At 33.0% G+C, this 17,992-nt stretch overlaps 1 long non-coding RNA gene across 2 annotated transcripts in view; it reads left to right on the forward strand.

Moving 5' to 3' along the window:
* The first annotated feature begins 668 nt into the window (after positions 1-668).
* LOC127731988 (uncharacterized) overlaps positions 669-17,992 on the forward strand; it is a 36,511-nt gene continuing 19,187 nt past the window's right edge. Inside the window, exons 1-4 of one of the 2 annotated variants that reach the window (XR_007995959.1) lie at positions 669-710; positions 1,072-1,198; positions 2,164-2,218; positions 14,820-14,937. This is a non-coding gene — a long non-coding RNA (uncharacterized LOC127731988). The other variant, XR_007995958.1, reaches the window with a different exon arrangement.

Here is a 17,992-nt window from a genome sequence, read left to right on the forward strand (position 1 = left end):
TTGCAAAAAAAGTTAATTTTCAGACAGAACTTAGAAAATTCCTTTATAAATATGGATTGTGGCCAATAAAAAACAATTATAATAAGATAAAATAACACCAACATTTATACAACTAGTTGAACATATATGTTACAATATTAAAAAAAAAGTTAGTCTCTCAACCTTAGTTTCAATGTCTGGTTTTACAAAGGAAACTGTTGATTTAATTTGAGGTTTTTTTTTTTTTTTTTTTTTTACTATTTAATATCAAATCTAAGAATTCCTTATTTATAGTATTCATATCTTTTATTCTCTGTTATAATATATTAGGCAAATGTTGAATACATTGTCAACAGCACTTCGGGTATGGCCCCCTTTTTTTCAAAATATATTATTTTGGTAATGTTTTTACAATATTTCAATAACAGTAGTTTATACATGATGCCCCTCTATTCTTATTTTAATCGTGGATTAGTATACTAGTATATTATATCACAGTTTAAATAGAGGGGTCATATATAAACTACTGTTTATCTGAGACTACTAGTGTGTTGTTTTTATTTTTTAATTGAATCATTATTGTAATACCATATAGATTAGATCAGACATGTATTGTATTTAGAGAAGCGTCTCTGACAAAAAGGAAAATTTTACTTCCCGCGCTTTTAACTTAAAAATTTATATTGTTGTTTCCCTTGAAAAACCGGAAATGAATTTTGTTTTGGATCGAGGTTTGTTTTGGTTTTCAGGTTCTCCAGTCAGCATAAGAAATAACAAAAATTTGTCGTTGTTTTTGGCTAGTTTTAGGTTATGCACTCCTTTTGGGTTGATTTGATGTCTAATTTTCAAAGAACTCTTGTTTTTTTTGCAATCTGATCGACTATTCTAATTTGCAGATTCAGCAAATATCCAACTGATGAACATCATGGCTGCCAGAGCACATGGTAATTTTTCCTTAAGTTTCATCTCTGAATACATTTTCGATACACATCTTTATGCCAAATGAACAGATAAAATGATAAATTCAACATTTAAGTATATATTAGAACAAACAAAATTTTGATCGGACCTGAAATGTTCTTTACATTTCAGACAGAAGAACGTGTGTTGGAAACGTGCACCGGCTTGTAACAGAAATGGACGAAAGCAAATTCAGAATTTCAGTTATTGTATACTTGAAGAATCGACATTTGTTTCTTCGAGGCTTGCATATGTTTCCGTAAGTATCATGTCCACAAAGTATGGGTACATCGTTTATTTGTAAAATGATTTATTCACTATTTCATGTAAATATGACAACCCCCTTTTGAATAACGAGATGTAGGGTTTACATCTATGAGACAGCAACCAAATGAAACAAAAACAATAGAATACAAGGATGTCTTATAGGTTTATTTACATTCAGATTGATCTTATTTATTAAAGAAGTCTTTTATAGGGTAACTTGATAGCATTCGAGTCATAAATACCCCTTACAGGTTATAATCTACTCCAAGTTTCCCCCCGCTGTGTTTTTCAAAAAATTTTGGAAAACAATAATGTCAAAACAGTGATAAGAATCTAATAAAAAGACATGCAATGTTGTATATATATTCCATGAGGAAACGTTATTTACAACAATGGCCAATGCTGTTTGCAGCGATGTTCCAGCCCAGGGGTTCTAGGTTCAAATCTCTGCTTATACAGTTCTATAAATTTGAATTAAAAATCAAGCTTTCCTACCAACAAAACTGGCATCCAACTAAAAACCCACGGTAGATAAAGCACCTTATCGCTATGTAGTCAAATTTGGATAAAACAGTCACTAAGACAACTTCCTGTTTGAGACAAGTGTTGCAAGAACTAAGGTTATCATTTTTGAAACACAAATTTAAAGTCATAAAACTGCTTTGTTTGAAGTGTTAACAGTCTTCATGCTTAACCACAGGCCCAGCAGCCTAGGCTTGTAAAATTGTTTTCAGGCCTGTAAAAATCATCTCTACAAGCTAACAGAATCTGAAATTTTCTAAAATTTTCCAAAAATTGAACTCTGGGCCTGTAGATTCAAAGTTTTATCGTGAAGACTGGTAAATGATGGTTTAAACATGCCTCTTTGAAAAGCTTCATGCACAATACATTGTTTTATCAGGGTCCCAGATAGCTTCAACTGGTTTGTGACATAATGAAAACATTGTATAATTTCAGAACTAATCCCGATTGGAATAAATAACAATAAGGTGTACATGTAAAACTAACCAGGGTAAGTGATGTAGATATTGTCATTATAGAGCTACCATTTGATTTATATGGGGGGGGGGGGGGGGGCTAGGATGAAATTGGAAAAAAAAAAGCAGGACAGGAGTTTTGAGTAAAAAAAAAAGGCAGGATGACAATTTATTTGAAAAAAGTCAGGATAAACTAATGAAAATAAGCAGGACAGAGATTACAACTAAAAAAAAAGGCAGAACATTCACAAAATTTTTCATCCAAGCCCCCATAAAAATCAAATGGTATCTCCCTAATAGTATGATGACTCTTAAAGTGAGGGAAGTTGGATTAAATGGAAAATTGCAATTGTGTGAAAACTCTAGGCAAGATTTTTATGCCCCCGTCATAGCGGAGGGGCATTACGTTTTACCCTTGTATGTGTCTACATCCCAAAATTGGTTTCCGTTTTCTAACTTTAGTTTGCCTAAACCAAATACGATGAAACTTATGCACAATGCTTATTTCCACAAAACATAGATCAAGTTTGAATTTTGTGGTGTCACTTTTATCATTCTAGAGTTATGCCCTTTACAAATGGAAAAATTGCTGAATTTATTATTTCCGTTCTCTAACTTTAGTTTGCCTCAATCAAACGTTATGAAACTTATGCACAATACTGATTACCATAAAACACAGATCAAGTGTGATTTTTGGTGGCGTCACTTTTACCGTTCTAGAGTTGTGCCCCTCTACAAATGGAAAAATTGCTGAATTCCTCATTTCCTTTCTCTTAAGTTTGCCTCAACCAAATGTTATGAAACTTATACACAATGCATATTACCACAAAACACAGATCCAGTACAAATTTGGATAGCGTCACTTTTACTGTTCTTGAGTTATGTCCCTTTATAACGTTATATGCAAGCGGGGGCATCATCCGTGTCCCATGGACACACTCCCCATTTATTAGTCCCCTACTGATGAAGTCGTCAGGGACTTTAGGTTTGCACCCTGTCCATCCGTCAGTCCTGCATAACAGTTATACACACTTTTTTCTTCATGCTTGAAGATATTTGGTGTATTGTTTTATCATGACACGTTACAGATCAAGTTCAAATTTTGTTCCGGTCTGATGATTTTGTGCAGAGTTATGGTCCTTGGACTTAGAAAATTTACTCAAATAATCAGTTTTCTGCACTTTTTGTTTGTTATGCTTGAAGATATTGATTTGAAAATTGGTATTTAGTTTTTTCATGACAAGTTACAGTTACAGTTCGAGTTTTGTTCCGGTCTGATGATTTTGTGCAGAGTTATGGTCCATGGACTTAGAAAATTCAATCAAATAATCAGTTTTCTGCACTTTTTTTTGTCATGCTTGAAGATATTGATTTGAAAATTGGTATATAGTTTTATCATGACAAGTTACAGATCAAGTACAAATATTGTTTCGGTCTGAAGATTTTATGCAGAGTTATGGTCCTTGGACTTAAAAAATTCACTTAGATAATCAGTTTTCATCACTTTTTTTTGTTATGCTTGAAGATATTGACTTGATATTTGTTAAATAGTTAACACCATGACAAGTTATAGATCAAGTTAAAATTTTGTTCCAATACAATGAATTTTTAACTTGTAGGGGACTATGTATTGCCATGCAATACTCACAGAATGCTCGTTTTAAATCGATTTATGTTTTAACATTTTAAAGTTAGATAACTTAGTTCATGTTATGCAACCTTTTTATTGTTTATAGAAATTGCTAAACCGTCTTTATTATAACAAAATACCTTGTGCTGAGTCATTCATTTCTAATGCACAATAAAAGGTGTACTAGTACTTAAATAGCTCCATATTTGTACTTGTTTTAGTTCAATATCTTTATTTTTGTCTTTTTTGCTTTTTGCGAGATAGGGATTACAATCCATTGGTGACGGAGAAACTAATTGTATAAAGCTTTATATTCCAGAGGGTAGAATAATACCTTAAAGCGTCATTCAAACCTTGTATAATGATGTCTTGTGTTACAAAGTTTTCGTCTTTCATATGTCCATTGTCCTTGACCTCATTTCCATCGTTCAGTGACTTGAAAGAAAATGATTTTTTTTTGTCATGTGAATTTCTCACTTATTGTGAGTACCGGTAATAGGATATTTATATTTGGTATATGGGTTACTTGCAAGGTCTACATGTCTGTCAAACAGGGTTTACCTGGCCACGACTTCATTTCATGGATCATTGATCAATATTGAAGTTACATGATGGTCCATTTCTGGAATACTATAAGCAATTGGTCACCTATATTTAGTGTATGGAATGATTGTAAGGCAAACATGTCAGTGTGGCAGGTACATATGTATCATCTGTCCTTGATCTCATTTTCATGGTTCATTGGTCAATGTTAAGCTTCAGTAGTTTGGTCCTCTTCTTAGATACCAAAAGCCATAGATCAACTGTATTTGGTGAATGGAATGATTTGAAGGTGATCATGTCTGTATGACAGGTTTCATCTGACCTTGATCTTATTTTCATGGTTTGTTGGTTAATGTTAAGTTTTCTTTGTTAAGTCTATTTCTTAGATACTATAAGCAATAGGTCAACATTATTTGGTGCATGGAATGATTGTAAAGTGTACATGTTTGTCTAGTCTCATTTCATGTTCGCCTCGACTGCAGGAGGTTGTTGCTTTGAAATTGGCCTGGTCAATCCGAAGACTTTAAAATTGGTATTTGCTGCTTCTCCACTAAGCACGCAGCATTAATAAGTAAGAGCAAAGACTGGTTGGCTCAGAGTCGTAATAATGTGTCTGGGTAAATTGACATGTCTTCCTGAGGACTGTTACCTTGTGAGCTAGCATTTAAAAATCCGGCTCAGCATGTCGGTCTAGTACCAAGCAGGGTTAAGTATTCATATTACATTAACGTGTTCTCGTCCTGAATATGCATATTAATTTGCCGATGGACATTAAGTAGCCATCCATCATCATCATCATTTTCACATTTCAACAATCAAAGTTAAGTTTTCTTTGTTAAGTCTGTTTCTAAGATACTATAAGGCAAAAAAAAATATATGTCTGTTTTTATCGTTACATCATTAAAAAAAATTAGGTTAGGTAGGTCCTTATTTCAATTTTATTTCATTTAAGTTTTACCCTTGTCCGTCTGTACGTCCCACAAATTGGTTTCCTTTCTCTAACTTTAGTTTGCCTCAACCAAATGTTATGAAACTTATTCACAATGCTTATTACTACAAAACATAGAGCAAGTTAGCATTTTGGTGCGTCACTTTTACTGTTCTAGAATTCTGCCCTTTACAAATGGAAAAATTGCTGAATTTTTCGTTTCCGTTCTCTAACTTAAGTTTGCTTCGATCAAATGTTATGAAACTTATATAGAATGCTTATTACCCAAAAATTCAGATCAAGTACGAATTTGGATAGCGTCACTTTTACCATTCTAAAGTTATTCATAAGACAAAATTTTCATTTTGTTTTCAAAATAATTAAAATACATAAGAGTTTATATGCCTAAAATCACATAATTACTCGCGGATTTGACAAATATTTTTGATATTTTACTTACCGGAAATCATATTTTAGCGACTTATTACGAAGCAACGGCTGGAGACTTAAGGAGACTTAAGAAGATTTAGAATGTTCGAATAGTGTTCTTTGATTGACAGAAATTTGAATGATTTTCACGTGCTGACATTTTTAAAATTTACAAAAATCTGTGCCTCGTAATTTCACAGAGATCGAATAAAATTTCCCACCATTACAGTGCATTTCTTTATTGATAGAATTTACTTTAAAGATAAAAAACACAAAGAAAATATTTCATATAAAGTGATCTTCTATCATTGATTAATTTTTTTATTTCAAAACTTTCTATATTTTCAGCGCGTGCAAGAGAGTATATTTGATATAAAAACATGAACATATCGATCTTTTCCAGATTCAAAATTGTTGAGGGACGCTAAAATCGTACCACGTGACCTACAAAAATTGCACACAGCACCTAAGGCTGTCGCCCCTCCTCTGGATATGCTGAATCTAACTGTGCATTCAGATTTTTAATTTTGGGCCCTGTTTTCTAATTAGTCCATATTAAGGTCCAAAGGGTCCAAAATTAAACTTTGTTTGAATTCATGGTTTTTTTTTTTATATGCTGAATCTAACCATAGAATTAGATTTTGGATATTGGACCATTAAGTAGATTAAATGTCCCATTTCAAATTTTTAAGTTATCTAACCACATTTATTCTGTGTCAGAAATCTATAATGTGTCAAATATATATATTCACTATCCAAATTCAGAGCTGTATCAAGCTTGAATATTGTGTCCATACTTGCCCCAACTGTTCAGAGTTCGACTTCTGCGGTCGTATCCAGCTGTGCCAGGCAGAGCGCATTTTTTTTTTTGGCCTTAGTAATAGATCAAATATTTTTATACGACTGCAAAAATATTTTTCGGTCGTATATTGTTATGACGTTGGCATCGTCGTCGCCTGAAGACACAAGTTATTGTCTGGAAACTAGAAAAATGCTTGTTTTTAGGCCCCTTTTTGGCCCCAATTCCTAAACGTTTAGGGCAATTACCCCCAAACTCAAACCCAGCTTTCCTCTTGTGATATGGAACCTTGTAGTACAATTTAATAAAGATCCATACACTTACACACAAGTTATTGTCCTGAAACTAGAAAAATGCTTGTTTTTTTCCCTTTCTGGCCCCTAATTCCTAAAATTTTGAGGCAATTACCCCCAAAATCAATCCCAGCCTTCCCTTTGTGGTATGGTACCTTGCAGTACAATTTCAGAGAGATCCATACACTTGAACACAAGTAATTGTCTGGAAACTAGAAAAAATACTTTTTTTGGCCCCTTTTTCCTAAACGTTTTGGGCAATTACCCCCAAACTCAATTCCAGCTTTCCCTTTTGTGATATGGAACCTTGTAGTTCAATTTCAGAAAGATCCATACACTTACACATAAGTTATTATCATGGAACTAGAAAAATGCTTGTTTTTTGCCCCTTTTTTGGCCCCTAATTCCTAAAATATTGAGGCAATTACCACCAAAATCAATCCCAGCATTCCCTTTGTGATATGGAACCTTGTGGTACAATGTCAGAGAGATCCATACACTAACACACAAGTTATGTCTGGAAAGTACAAAAATGCTTATTTTTTTGCCCCTTTTTGGCCCCTAATTCCTTAACTGTTGGTACCATAACCTCCGAAATCAATCCCAACCTTCCTTTTGTGGTATTGAACCTTATGGTAAAATTTCATTGAGATCCATTCATTTAAACTAAAGTTAGAGTGCGAAAACCAATGTGTCTTCGGACGACGCCATCGTCATACCAATATAAGACAAATTTTTGTGGTCGTATAAAAATTGCTAAATTTTTTGTTTCTGTTCTTTAACTTCAGTTTGCCTCAACCAAATGTTATGAAACTTATGCACAATGCTTATTACCAAAAAACTCAGATCAAGTACACATTTGGGTAGCATCACTTTTACAGTTCTTGAGTTATATCCCTTTATAACGTTATATGCAAGCGGGGGCATCATCTGTGTCCCATGGACACATTCTCCATTTATTTATTTTGGGTTTTAATCATTTTTGTCTTGCGTCGACAAAGACAAAAAAGTGAGACTTAGGCATGCTGTTTTTGGGGCGGTGTCAACAATGTATTAGTATGTGATTAGGTCAGTTTAAAGGGGACCACTACTGGTTGGTCAATGATATTTGGTATGCAGTTGTTTTAGCATTGGCACATCTCATTTCCATGGAGAATGTTTGTTCCCACCCACTCAGTCATGGGCATTGACTTTTAACTTTTGCTTAGTTTACATGCATCAGTTTGTGATTTAGTCAGTTTAAGGGGAACCATTAGTGATAGGTCAATGATATTTGGTATTAAGATGTACATGTATTACCATTGGCATATCTCATTTCCATGGTGATTATTTGGCTCCCCCTCAGTCATGGTCTTTTGACCTATAATGTTTTGCATAGTTTACATGTTAAAGTTTGTGATTTGATCAGTTTAGGATGAACCACTAATGTTAAGTCAATGATATTTGGTATGCAGTTGTATATGTATTGGCAGGTCTCATGGAGATTATATGGCGCCAACGCCTCATCATGATTCATTGACTTGGAAACTTTTACATAGTTTATTAAGTTAAAAGTTTGTGTTTAGGTTAGTTATGATAAGTCAATGGTATTAGGTATGCAGTTTTATAGGCATTTCTCATTTCCATGGAGGTTATTTGGTCCTGCACCTTCAGTCATGGTTCATTGACTTTGAATTTACATTATACTATCAAAATCAAAAATAATGCTATTGTGCACCTGGATCAACAACTAAACCCCTTTCTATACGACCGCAAAAAAATTTTGCGGTCGTATATTGGTATGACATTGGCGCCGTCGTCCGAAGACACATTGGTTTTTATACAACCGCAACAAAATTTTGTGGTCGTATATTGGTATGACGTTGGCATCATCGTCGTCCAAAGACACATTGGTTTTCGCACTCTAACTTTAGTGGAAGTGAATGGATCTCTATGAAATTTTACCATAAGGTTCAATACCACAAAAGGAAGGTTGGGATTGATTTTGGGGGTAATGGTACCAACAGTTAAAGAATTAGGGGCCAAAAATAAGCATTTTTGTAACTTCCAGACATAATTTGTGTGTTCGTGTATGGATCTCTCTGACATTGTACCACAAGGTTCCATATCACAAAGGGAATGCTGGGATTGATTTTTGGGGTAATTCCCTCAAACTTTTAGGAATTAGGGGCCAAAAACAAGCATTTTTCTAGTTTCATGATAATAACTTGTGTGTAAGTGTATGAATCTTTCTGAAATTGTACTACAAGGTTCCGTATCACAAAGGGAAAGCTGGAATTGAGTTTGGGGGTAATTGCCCAAAACGTTTAGGAATAAGGGGCCAAAAATAATCATTTTTCTAGTTTCCAGACAATAACTTGTGTTCAAGTGTATGGATCTCTCTGAAATTGTACTTCAAGGTACCATACCACAAAGGGAAGGCTGGGATTGATTTTGGGGGTAATTGCCTCAAAATTTTAGGAATTAAGGGCCAAAAAACAAGCATTTTTCTAGTTTCAGGACAATGATTTGTGTGTAAGTGTATGGATCTTTATGAAATTGTACTACAAGGTTCCATATCACAAAGGGAAAGCTGGGTTTGAGTTTGGGGGTAATTGCCCTAAAAGTTTAGGAATTTGGGGCCAAAAAAGGGCCTAAAAACAAGCATTTTTCTAGTTTCCAGACAATAACTTGTGTTAAAGTGTATGGATCTCTCTGAAATTGTACTGCAAGGTACCATACCACAAAGGGAAGGCTGGAATTGAGTTTGGGGGTGATGAATCATAAGGGGGAACAAAAAATTTGGAGGAGGGATTTTTTTTTCTTTAAAATTTTCCATTTTAAATTGGTTATATCTGATTTATATATAAAAGCAAATAATAATGATGTGGTTTGAATAGGTAAATTAAAAAATTTTAAGTTCTTAGACCACATTCATTCTGTGTCAGAAACCTATGCTGTGTCAAATATTTAATCCCAATCCAAATTCAGTGCTGTATCAAGCTTGAATGTTGTTTTCATACTTGACCCAATTGTTCAGGGTTCGACCTCTGCGGTCGTATCAAGCTGCGCCCAGCGGAGCATTTTATTGCACAATAACTTTAGTTTAAGTGAATGGATCTCTATGAAATTTTACCATAAGGTTCAATACCACAAAAGGAAGGTTGGGATTGATTTTGGGGGTTATGGTACCAACAGTTAAGGAGTTAGGGGCCAAAAATAAGCATTTTTATATACCCGTTTATGGGATGTATTATGGTATACCATTGTCCGTCCGTCTGTCGTCAACATGTTGGACGTAAACTCAAAAATGCTTTAACCAATTTGCATAAAACTTTGGTGAATTGTTTATATCTATTGACGTGAGCTCCCTTTAGTTTTTTATGAATTTTAGATTTTACGTTTCCCAGTTATGGGGTTTTATTCATTAAAAAAAGGGGGATTTTCCAGTTTTTGGACAATAACTCAAGAATGCTTTCACCAACTTACAAGAAATTGTGGTGAATTTTTTATATCTATTGATATGAGCTCCCTTTTGATTTTTATATATTTTAGATTTTACGTTTCCGAGTTACAGGGTTTTATTCATAAAAAAGGGGGATTTTCCCGTTTTCGGACAAAAAAATCAAAAATGCTTTCAGCAGTTCTTTTGAAACTTTGGTGAATTGTTTATATTTATTGATGTAAGCTTTGTTTAGAATTTTATAAATTTTACATTTTACATTTCTGAGTTATGGGGTTTTATTCATTAAAAAAGGGGGGATTTTCCAGTTTTCGGACAATAACTCAAAAATGCTGTCAGCAATTCTCATGAAACTTTGGTTAATTGTTTATATCTATTGATGTAAGCTCCCTTTACATTTTCATAAATTTCTAATATGACATTGAGAATTAATTGAACTTTAATTGTTTATAGTCTGACAACAGATTTACTAAGTATTGCGCAACAGCACAGTGTATTGCACAACAGCAAGAAATCTTTAATTGAATATTAATTCAATTCATATAACCAATTTCAAGTTCTTGGACTACATTTATTCAGAAACCTATAATATGTCAAATATTTAATACAATCCAAATTCAGACCTGTATCAAGCTTGAATATTGTGTCCATTTTTGCCTAAACTGTTCAGGGTTGGACCTCTGCGGGCGTATCCAGCTGCACTCAGCGAAGCAGTTTATTGTAACTTCCAGACAATAACTTGTGTGTTAGTGTATGGATCTCTCTGACATTGTACCACAAGGTTCTATATCACAAATGGAATGCTGGGATTGATTTTGGGGGTAATATTGCCTCAAAATTTTAGGAATTAGGGGCAAAAAACAAGTATTTTTCTAGTTTCATGACAATAACTTGTGTGTAAGTGTATGGATCTTTCTGAAATTGTACTTCAAGGTTCCATATCACAAAGGGAAAGCTGGAATTGAGTTTAAGGGTAATTGCCCAAAACGTTTAGGAAAAAGGGGCCAAAAATAAGCATTTTTCTAGTTTCCAGACAATTACTTGTGTGTTAGTGTATGGATCTCTCTGAAATTGTACTGCAAGGTACCATACCACAAAGGGAAGGCTGGGATTGATTTTGGGGGTAATTGCCTCAAATTTTAGGAATTAGGGGCCAAAAAGGGCCAAAAAACAAGCATTTTTCTAGTTTCAGGACAATAACTTGTGTGTAAGTGTATGGATATTTATGAAATTGTACTACAAGGTTCCATATCACAAAGGGAAAGCTGGGTTTGAGTTTGGGGGTAATTGCCCTAAACGTTTAGGAATTTGGGGCCAAAAAACAAGCATTTTTCTAGTTTCCAGACAATAACATGTGTTCAAGTGTATGGATCTCTCTGAAATTGTACTGCAAGGTACCATACCACAAAGGGAAGGCTGGAATTGAGTTTTTGGGTGATGAATCATAAGGGGGTTCAAATAATTGGGGGGGGGGGGGGGGTTCCCTTTTTTTCCTTTTTTTGTTTTCTTTAAAATTTTCCATTTTAAGTTGGTTATTTTTGATTTATTTAAACTTAGTTTGATTTTAACAAAAATTGAATTCTTGGGGTTCTTTGATATGCTGAATTTAACCGTGTATGTATTTAGATTTTGGATATTGGATAATAATAGGTAAATGAAAAATTTTTAAGTTCTTAGACCACATTCATTCTGTGTCAGAAACCTATGCTGTGTCAAATATTTAATTACAATCCAAATTCAGAGCTGTATCAAGATTGAATGTTGTGTCCATACTTGCCCCGACTGTTCAGGGTTCGACCTCTACCGTCGTATCAAGCTGCGCCCAGCGGAGCATTTTATTACAATTTATTGAAAGTTTCTTACAATCTTAACCATATAATGATATTATGTACATCATGGTATGCCAATGTCTGTCCATCAACACTTCGTACTATAACTCAAATTTGTTTTAACCAATTCTCATATAACTCTATTCCGACATTTATTAGAATTGTTTGACTGATGGAAGAAAGCTCCCTTTCAAATTTATTTATTTTTGGCTTTATCATTTCAGAGTTACACAAATTTGACTCCTTGATTACATGCAATTTTTCACAAATCGAACATTAACTCCAGTATTCTTGAATTGATTTCCCCCAAACTTGAGATTATTGTGTGGATTGATGAAAGGAAGCTGCCTTTCATTCCTTTTTAATTTCCGTTTGTTGTTCCAGAGTTGGGGTATGGTTACAGTTGAGGCATTTTTTTCACAAATCACACACTAAGTCCAGTATTTATGACTAATTTAAGTAGTAGCTATTGAAAAATCAAGTAAGTATACATGTATGTTAGAAATACTGCACAGCTTTGGTGACCATACTTAGACTTGGAGTTGGTCAATTGGCAATATTTGTGTTCTTTTCGGATCTGTCAGACACTTACTTCCTATTTCTGATACATGAAGTATCAGTGGGGGTGTGCATACATGTAGCATTCTTGTTTTGCTTATTATTTGACAATTTTTGTTTTGTACCAATTTTAATTTATTTGCCTGTTATCTTGAAAGAAAGAATTTGTTTATAAAAATTCAGCTGGACAAGGTGTTGAAAAATTACTAAAAAGATCAATTTACAATTGTAGGAGTTGTTATCCTTCAATGATAAGTTTTTATTAATTTTAAGCAACTTTTCTTTTATTACCAGAACTTTGACCAATAGACAAACTTTAAACAACAAAATTTATCATCAAGGCCTTTCACTAGCAAACAGCCTAAAAAAATCACCATTTGAAAATAATTCAAACCAATTGATAAAAAATTAGCACATTGCTATTGTGAAAGAGCAAGAGTCATTTTTAAGCAAAATAAAAAAGAAATGTCTCTAAAGATGGGCACATTTTTTGAAAAAAAAATACTCTAATGGGTTCCAATTTATTTTAAGCTAACATATTAAACAACGCTTCATTTTTTACCTCTTCCTTTAGATTCAGAAATTTTATTTAAAGTCTGTGCATATACCGTAGCATGCTCAATAGAGCTTAATCCTATATTAATTTACCAGTATGTAAAGTACAGATCAATTTTTTTATTAGAAATTTCTATTTTAGGGTTACTTATATACTGGATAAGATTAGGCATTTCTTGTTGTTGTGAAACATATATTGGAACTACTTTATAATTGATCAATCTTTGTCTGAGTGTCATTTCATAACAGGGGGTTTGGCCAACATATGATTGACAGGTTGAGATATCACTGTTATAAAACTTTATATGATTACCACTGGTATTAGTATGCAATTTGTGAGGTCAAATTGAAGGTTAATCAACAGGGATTTAATCTACTCTGATTATATAATAATTCAGATTTCCCTAAATGATCTGAATACTCATAATATCCAAATAACAATCAAAAGTAAACAATTTGTTCACAGATTTTTTTTGTCTTTAACTGTTTCTACATAGGGGTTGTTCTTCTCCTCCAATTAAAACTGGCCAACAGTGCTGAAAGTGGCATTAAATACCTATCGATTTACCAATCAATTCTTCAATGTACTAAAGAGTGTCCTCTTGTGGAAGACAACTTCACATCTATACATGAATCACTGAATGATGTCACTCAAGGCACTGCAAAATGGCTGATGGATTTTAAGTTAGTTTCAGTTAAACTTACAATATAGAGAAGATGTAGAAAGTAGCTTAAAGAACCTTATACAACAAAATTCAGATACAGAATTGCACTATAACTGCAATAGAACATTGAACAATGCAAGTAAATATTAACTCGAATAATTCAAGCCCTTTCCGTGTCCGATTTTCTCCCACACGAGGGCTTGAACTCCTTATGATCATTGGCCGCGTCGCCTGCTCTCTGTGAGAGAGAGCCAATCGGTGGCGATCAGGATAATGAGTCTGCGCAACTGTCTTGTAATTGTCTTACCAATCACGTGTGTTCAATTAACACAAATCCGATAATAATTAATTAACATCAATTAACATCAGTTTACATCATTTAACATCAATTAACATCGGGAACTCCTCCTTCTTTAGCTGCCAACTTTAATAAAAATTCCCGTATTGCATAGCAGTGTGAATTTTCCGGTTGACGGTCTTTATCGAGGAAGACGTTAAGGCGTTAATGTAGCCTTCGTAGATCAGCGGAATATAACGACTGAATTATTCGGGTTAAGTAAATATTGTATTAGATCATCAAGCCTTTCTTTGAAGACGGTTGACAAAAAAAAGGCTCAATAGGTGGATTTTTACATTCCAGGAAACACAACTTTATAGAATTCTTATATGAAGATGATCTATGTTAAGATAGAAAATTCCTTACTCTACTTTAAGTGTTATTTATGGAATTTGTATGTAGACCCTCCTTGTTTTTGCCAGTATAATTCAGTATAAACTTCTCCCCCTCACTCTGTCAGTCTCCCTGACTTTGCTAGTCGGGAGATGTGACAACAAATAAAGATATTTTTGTGTCCAGATTTCACTTTTAATCATGGCTTTATGTAACATAGATTTAAACTTGAAAGATGAATTGTATATTATGTGAATTGAATTTTTGTACATTATTTAAGTTTTGTATTTTACAGATATTAATGAATCCTATTTGAGTATGGATGATATTGAACAGTTAACTGTTAATGACAACAAAACTCTATCAAGCAGGGCTCATGGGGCTATTTAGATGAACAGTTGGGGAAGATTTTGGTATGTAAATTATATCTTTTCATGCAGTTGAGAAGATGTAACATAAAATACAAGATTGGAGGAGGGAGATTTTTTTCAATGTTGCACAAGAAAATGTGTTGAAAAATTGCACTTTTCAGGGGCTTTTATCAATATCTTAAAAAGCAGGTGTTTTGGTTGTAACCAGCTGGTTGTAGCATCGTCAAATTGTACAAATTCACATCATCCCTCTAGTAGCAAGATGTGAGAAGGGATTACATATAAGTTTTTTTTTTTTTTGTTTTTTTTTTTTCATTTTACAGCTGCTCAGGATAATGTACACAATTATTAAAATATGCAAAAGGTTGAAAGTCCATTTCCTTTTCTGTATCAGTATTGGGTGTTTCATTTTCCTGGCCAAATTATCGTTAAGTGTCTCAAAATCGAGTGATAATGCATTTTCTATATATTTACCTATAGTAAACTTAAGTTAAACTGACCTTTAGACATCTTTATAAGAGGCTTAAAGATATGTCTTGATCTTTAATCCCTAGATAAAATTACCAACATGCCTGAAACCTGAATTTCCCCCCATTGCTGCCGCTGTTTGAGATATTGACTATACAGTTTATTTAATAACCCTTTAGACATCTTTTAGATACTTAAAGTTTGGCTTCTAGTACTAATCTCTATTATACCTGGTTTAAACTTGAATATTTTTTTGCTATTTATGCCATTGTGTCAATTGTGTGAACTATCAGATGATTATAAAGTACCAAGATAAAATTTGACCAAAAGTAGCTTTTCTCATCTAAGTACTGATAAGTACCAAATGATCTGCTCAGGACTGATTGTACAGGACTGACTTAAATGATAAGTAGATAGTACCACAGTCTGAACAAAGTGCCACCGCTTACTTATTAACTTAAAGTCTGTGTTAATCTGTTCTTAAAGTGTTTCACCATAATGATCATTAAAATAGATTTAAGGTTGAAAATGATTGTTGCATAGGTGATGCAATTATACAGTTCTTCTTTAATCTTCATTAAATTGGAATTAAATGACAAGATTTAACTACGAATTATATTTTTTTATGTTGTATGATTTGAAGACCAGAATTATATTTACATAGACAATTCTTTAGAAACTGCAAATTTGACTGTAAAGACTTCTGGTTATATTTTCCGTATTTGAAAACTATCTTTAACTCAACAAATTCAGATGTGCATTGTCATAATTTATAAGTTTCTCTGTAAAATGTTTTATTTGTTTGCGATTTGATAATATCCAAACTATGCCCTTGTGTTATAAAAACAAAGTGGGTTTGATAAAAAAACAAAAACCTGAAATGGCTTTTATAAGCCATCTTCCACCATCTGAAAAGGTAGATATTTAAAACACATTCCATATGTCACCATACTAGTTTACAAGGTCCGAAGGTCATCTGACCATAGATCAAAGTCAGACGGTATTGATTTTGGTATTATAGTATTAAATGAACAATTTTGATATTTAGATTAGTTAGCTTATATATTTTACACAGGTGATTTTGTTTGCACTGATAAGAGCCTTAAAAATAGTACAAAAAAGTTTTAATTTCTTGTGCAACTAGACCATCGAAATACCTTTGTTGTATTCATGATTGGAATGCATGCATGTTTCAAGAAATAAAATAGTTTCATTTCAACACATAACATAGATCTAAGTTCAAAGTAATGACTAACTGAAGTTAAGGGATTAAAAACAAAATATTTTGCATCAGAAACCAATCAGTAGCTCATGTGATGATTATATAATAATTTGAATTGCATAACAATGTGTGAAAAGTTTATTCATACTGTAAAGAACCTGGGGTTAAGTGTTAACTTGGTACAAGTCACTCCTTATTCAATTTTCTGACATTTCTAAGTTTTGTATTGAAAATCATTATAATAAAAATGCCAGGTTTCCATAGAAATTTTGAATTGAGAAATTTAAATACAACTTAAAAATCCATTTATAAATGTTGAAAACATTTGACCCAGTGAGGAAATGGATCAACTGTCTCGACTACAGCCTACAGGGTGGGGTTAGATGGGGGTGGGATACTTCCGGTGTAGAGATATGTGAGGTATTCTGTCTGTTATTAACAAAGAGGCTCTACAAATCAATTCCTTAGACTAATATTACAATTCAATGAATTTAATTATACTTCATTTTCTATTTGTCAAAATCTTGTTTAAGTTTATCAGGGAAAAAGATTAAACTGTTACAAAGAAATTTTGAGATTTTTGTAATTAAATGAATTTTGGGTAGGAAAGAAGATTATTTGAAAATTAAAAGAGGCAAAGAGTTGATTTAATTTTGCAATATGAATACACTTTTGTTAACTGGACTCTCATCAAAGATACCAGGCTTCTAATTGTGTATGCCAGATGCTCATTTCATCTCCAAAAGACTTATCAGTGAAGCTTGAATCAAAAAAGTTAAATGCCAAATTAGGATGAAATCATAAGGAACAATTGACTAATATTGTAAAAGAAACATATTGGATAAAAGGTGTGGGTATCTTGTTTATGGTCCTCAGATATGTGTACCTACATGTAGTGTGGCTTCTGTATTCAAATGCATGATTAATTTATACAGTATTTCTTTTGATTTTACTGTAGTTATGTGCTTTTTCATTTAAATTACATTCTGAACACTTTTAAACTCTAAAATATATATATGTGTAAAGTTCATATAATGTATTGCTGATGTTTTAATGTAAATATTATTGGTATTTATAGACTAAGTTTCCTGATTAGGCATTTTATTCTTAGAAAAAGAGTCCCATGTTGAAATTGGTTTAATTATGAATATGCATGCACAGAGTTCTTTGATATTTAATCACAAAAAAATAAATGTTAGGCATATTGTTATTTTAATAGATCTTATACAAAGTTAGCAACACAATAAGTATAAAAAAGACTTAAGACAAAAACAGAAAATTAGGTTTGAAAGGTTAGTGGAAACAAGCATTCTTGCAACACATAAAGCAAACAACACTCTAACAACACACCAAAAGGATACTAGCGGTTAATTGTCTTGCAAAAGGCACCATATCAATCAAGTGGTT

This window comes from Mytilus californianus, unplaced genomic scaffold (assembly GCF_021869535.1).
Source record: "Mytilus californianus isolate M0D057914Y unplaced genomic scaffold, xbMytCali1.0.p SCAF_1, whole genome shotgun sequence".
NCBI lineage: Eukaryota > Metazoa > Mollusca > Bivalvia > Mytilida > Mytilidae > Mytilus > Mytilus californianus.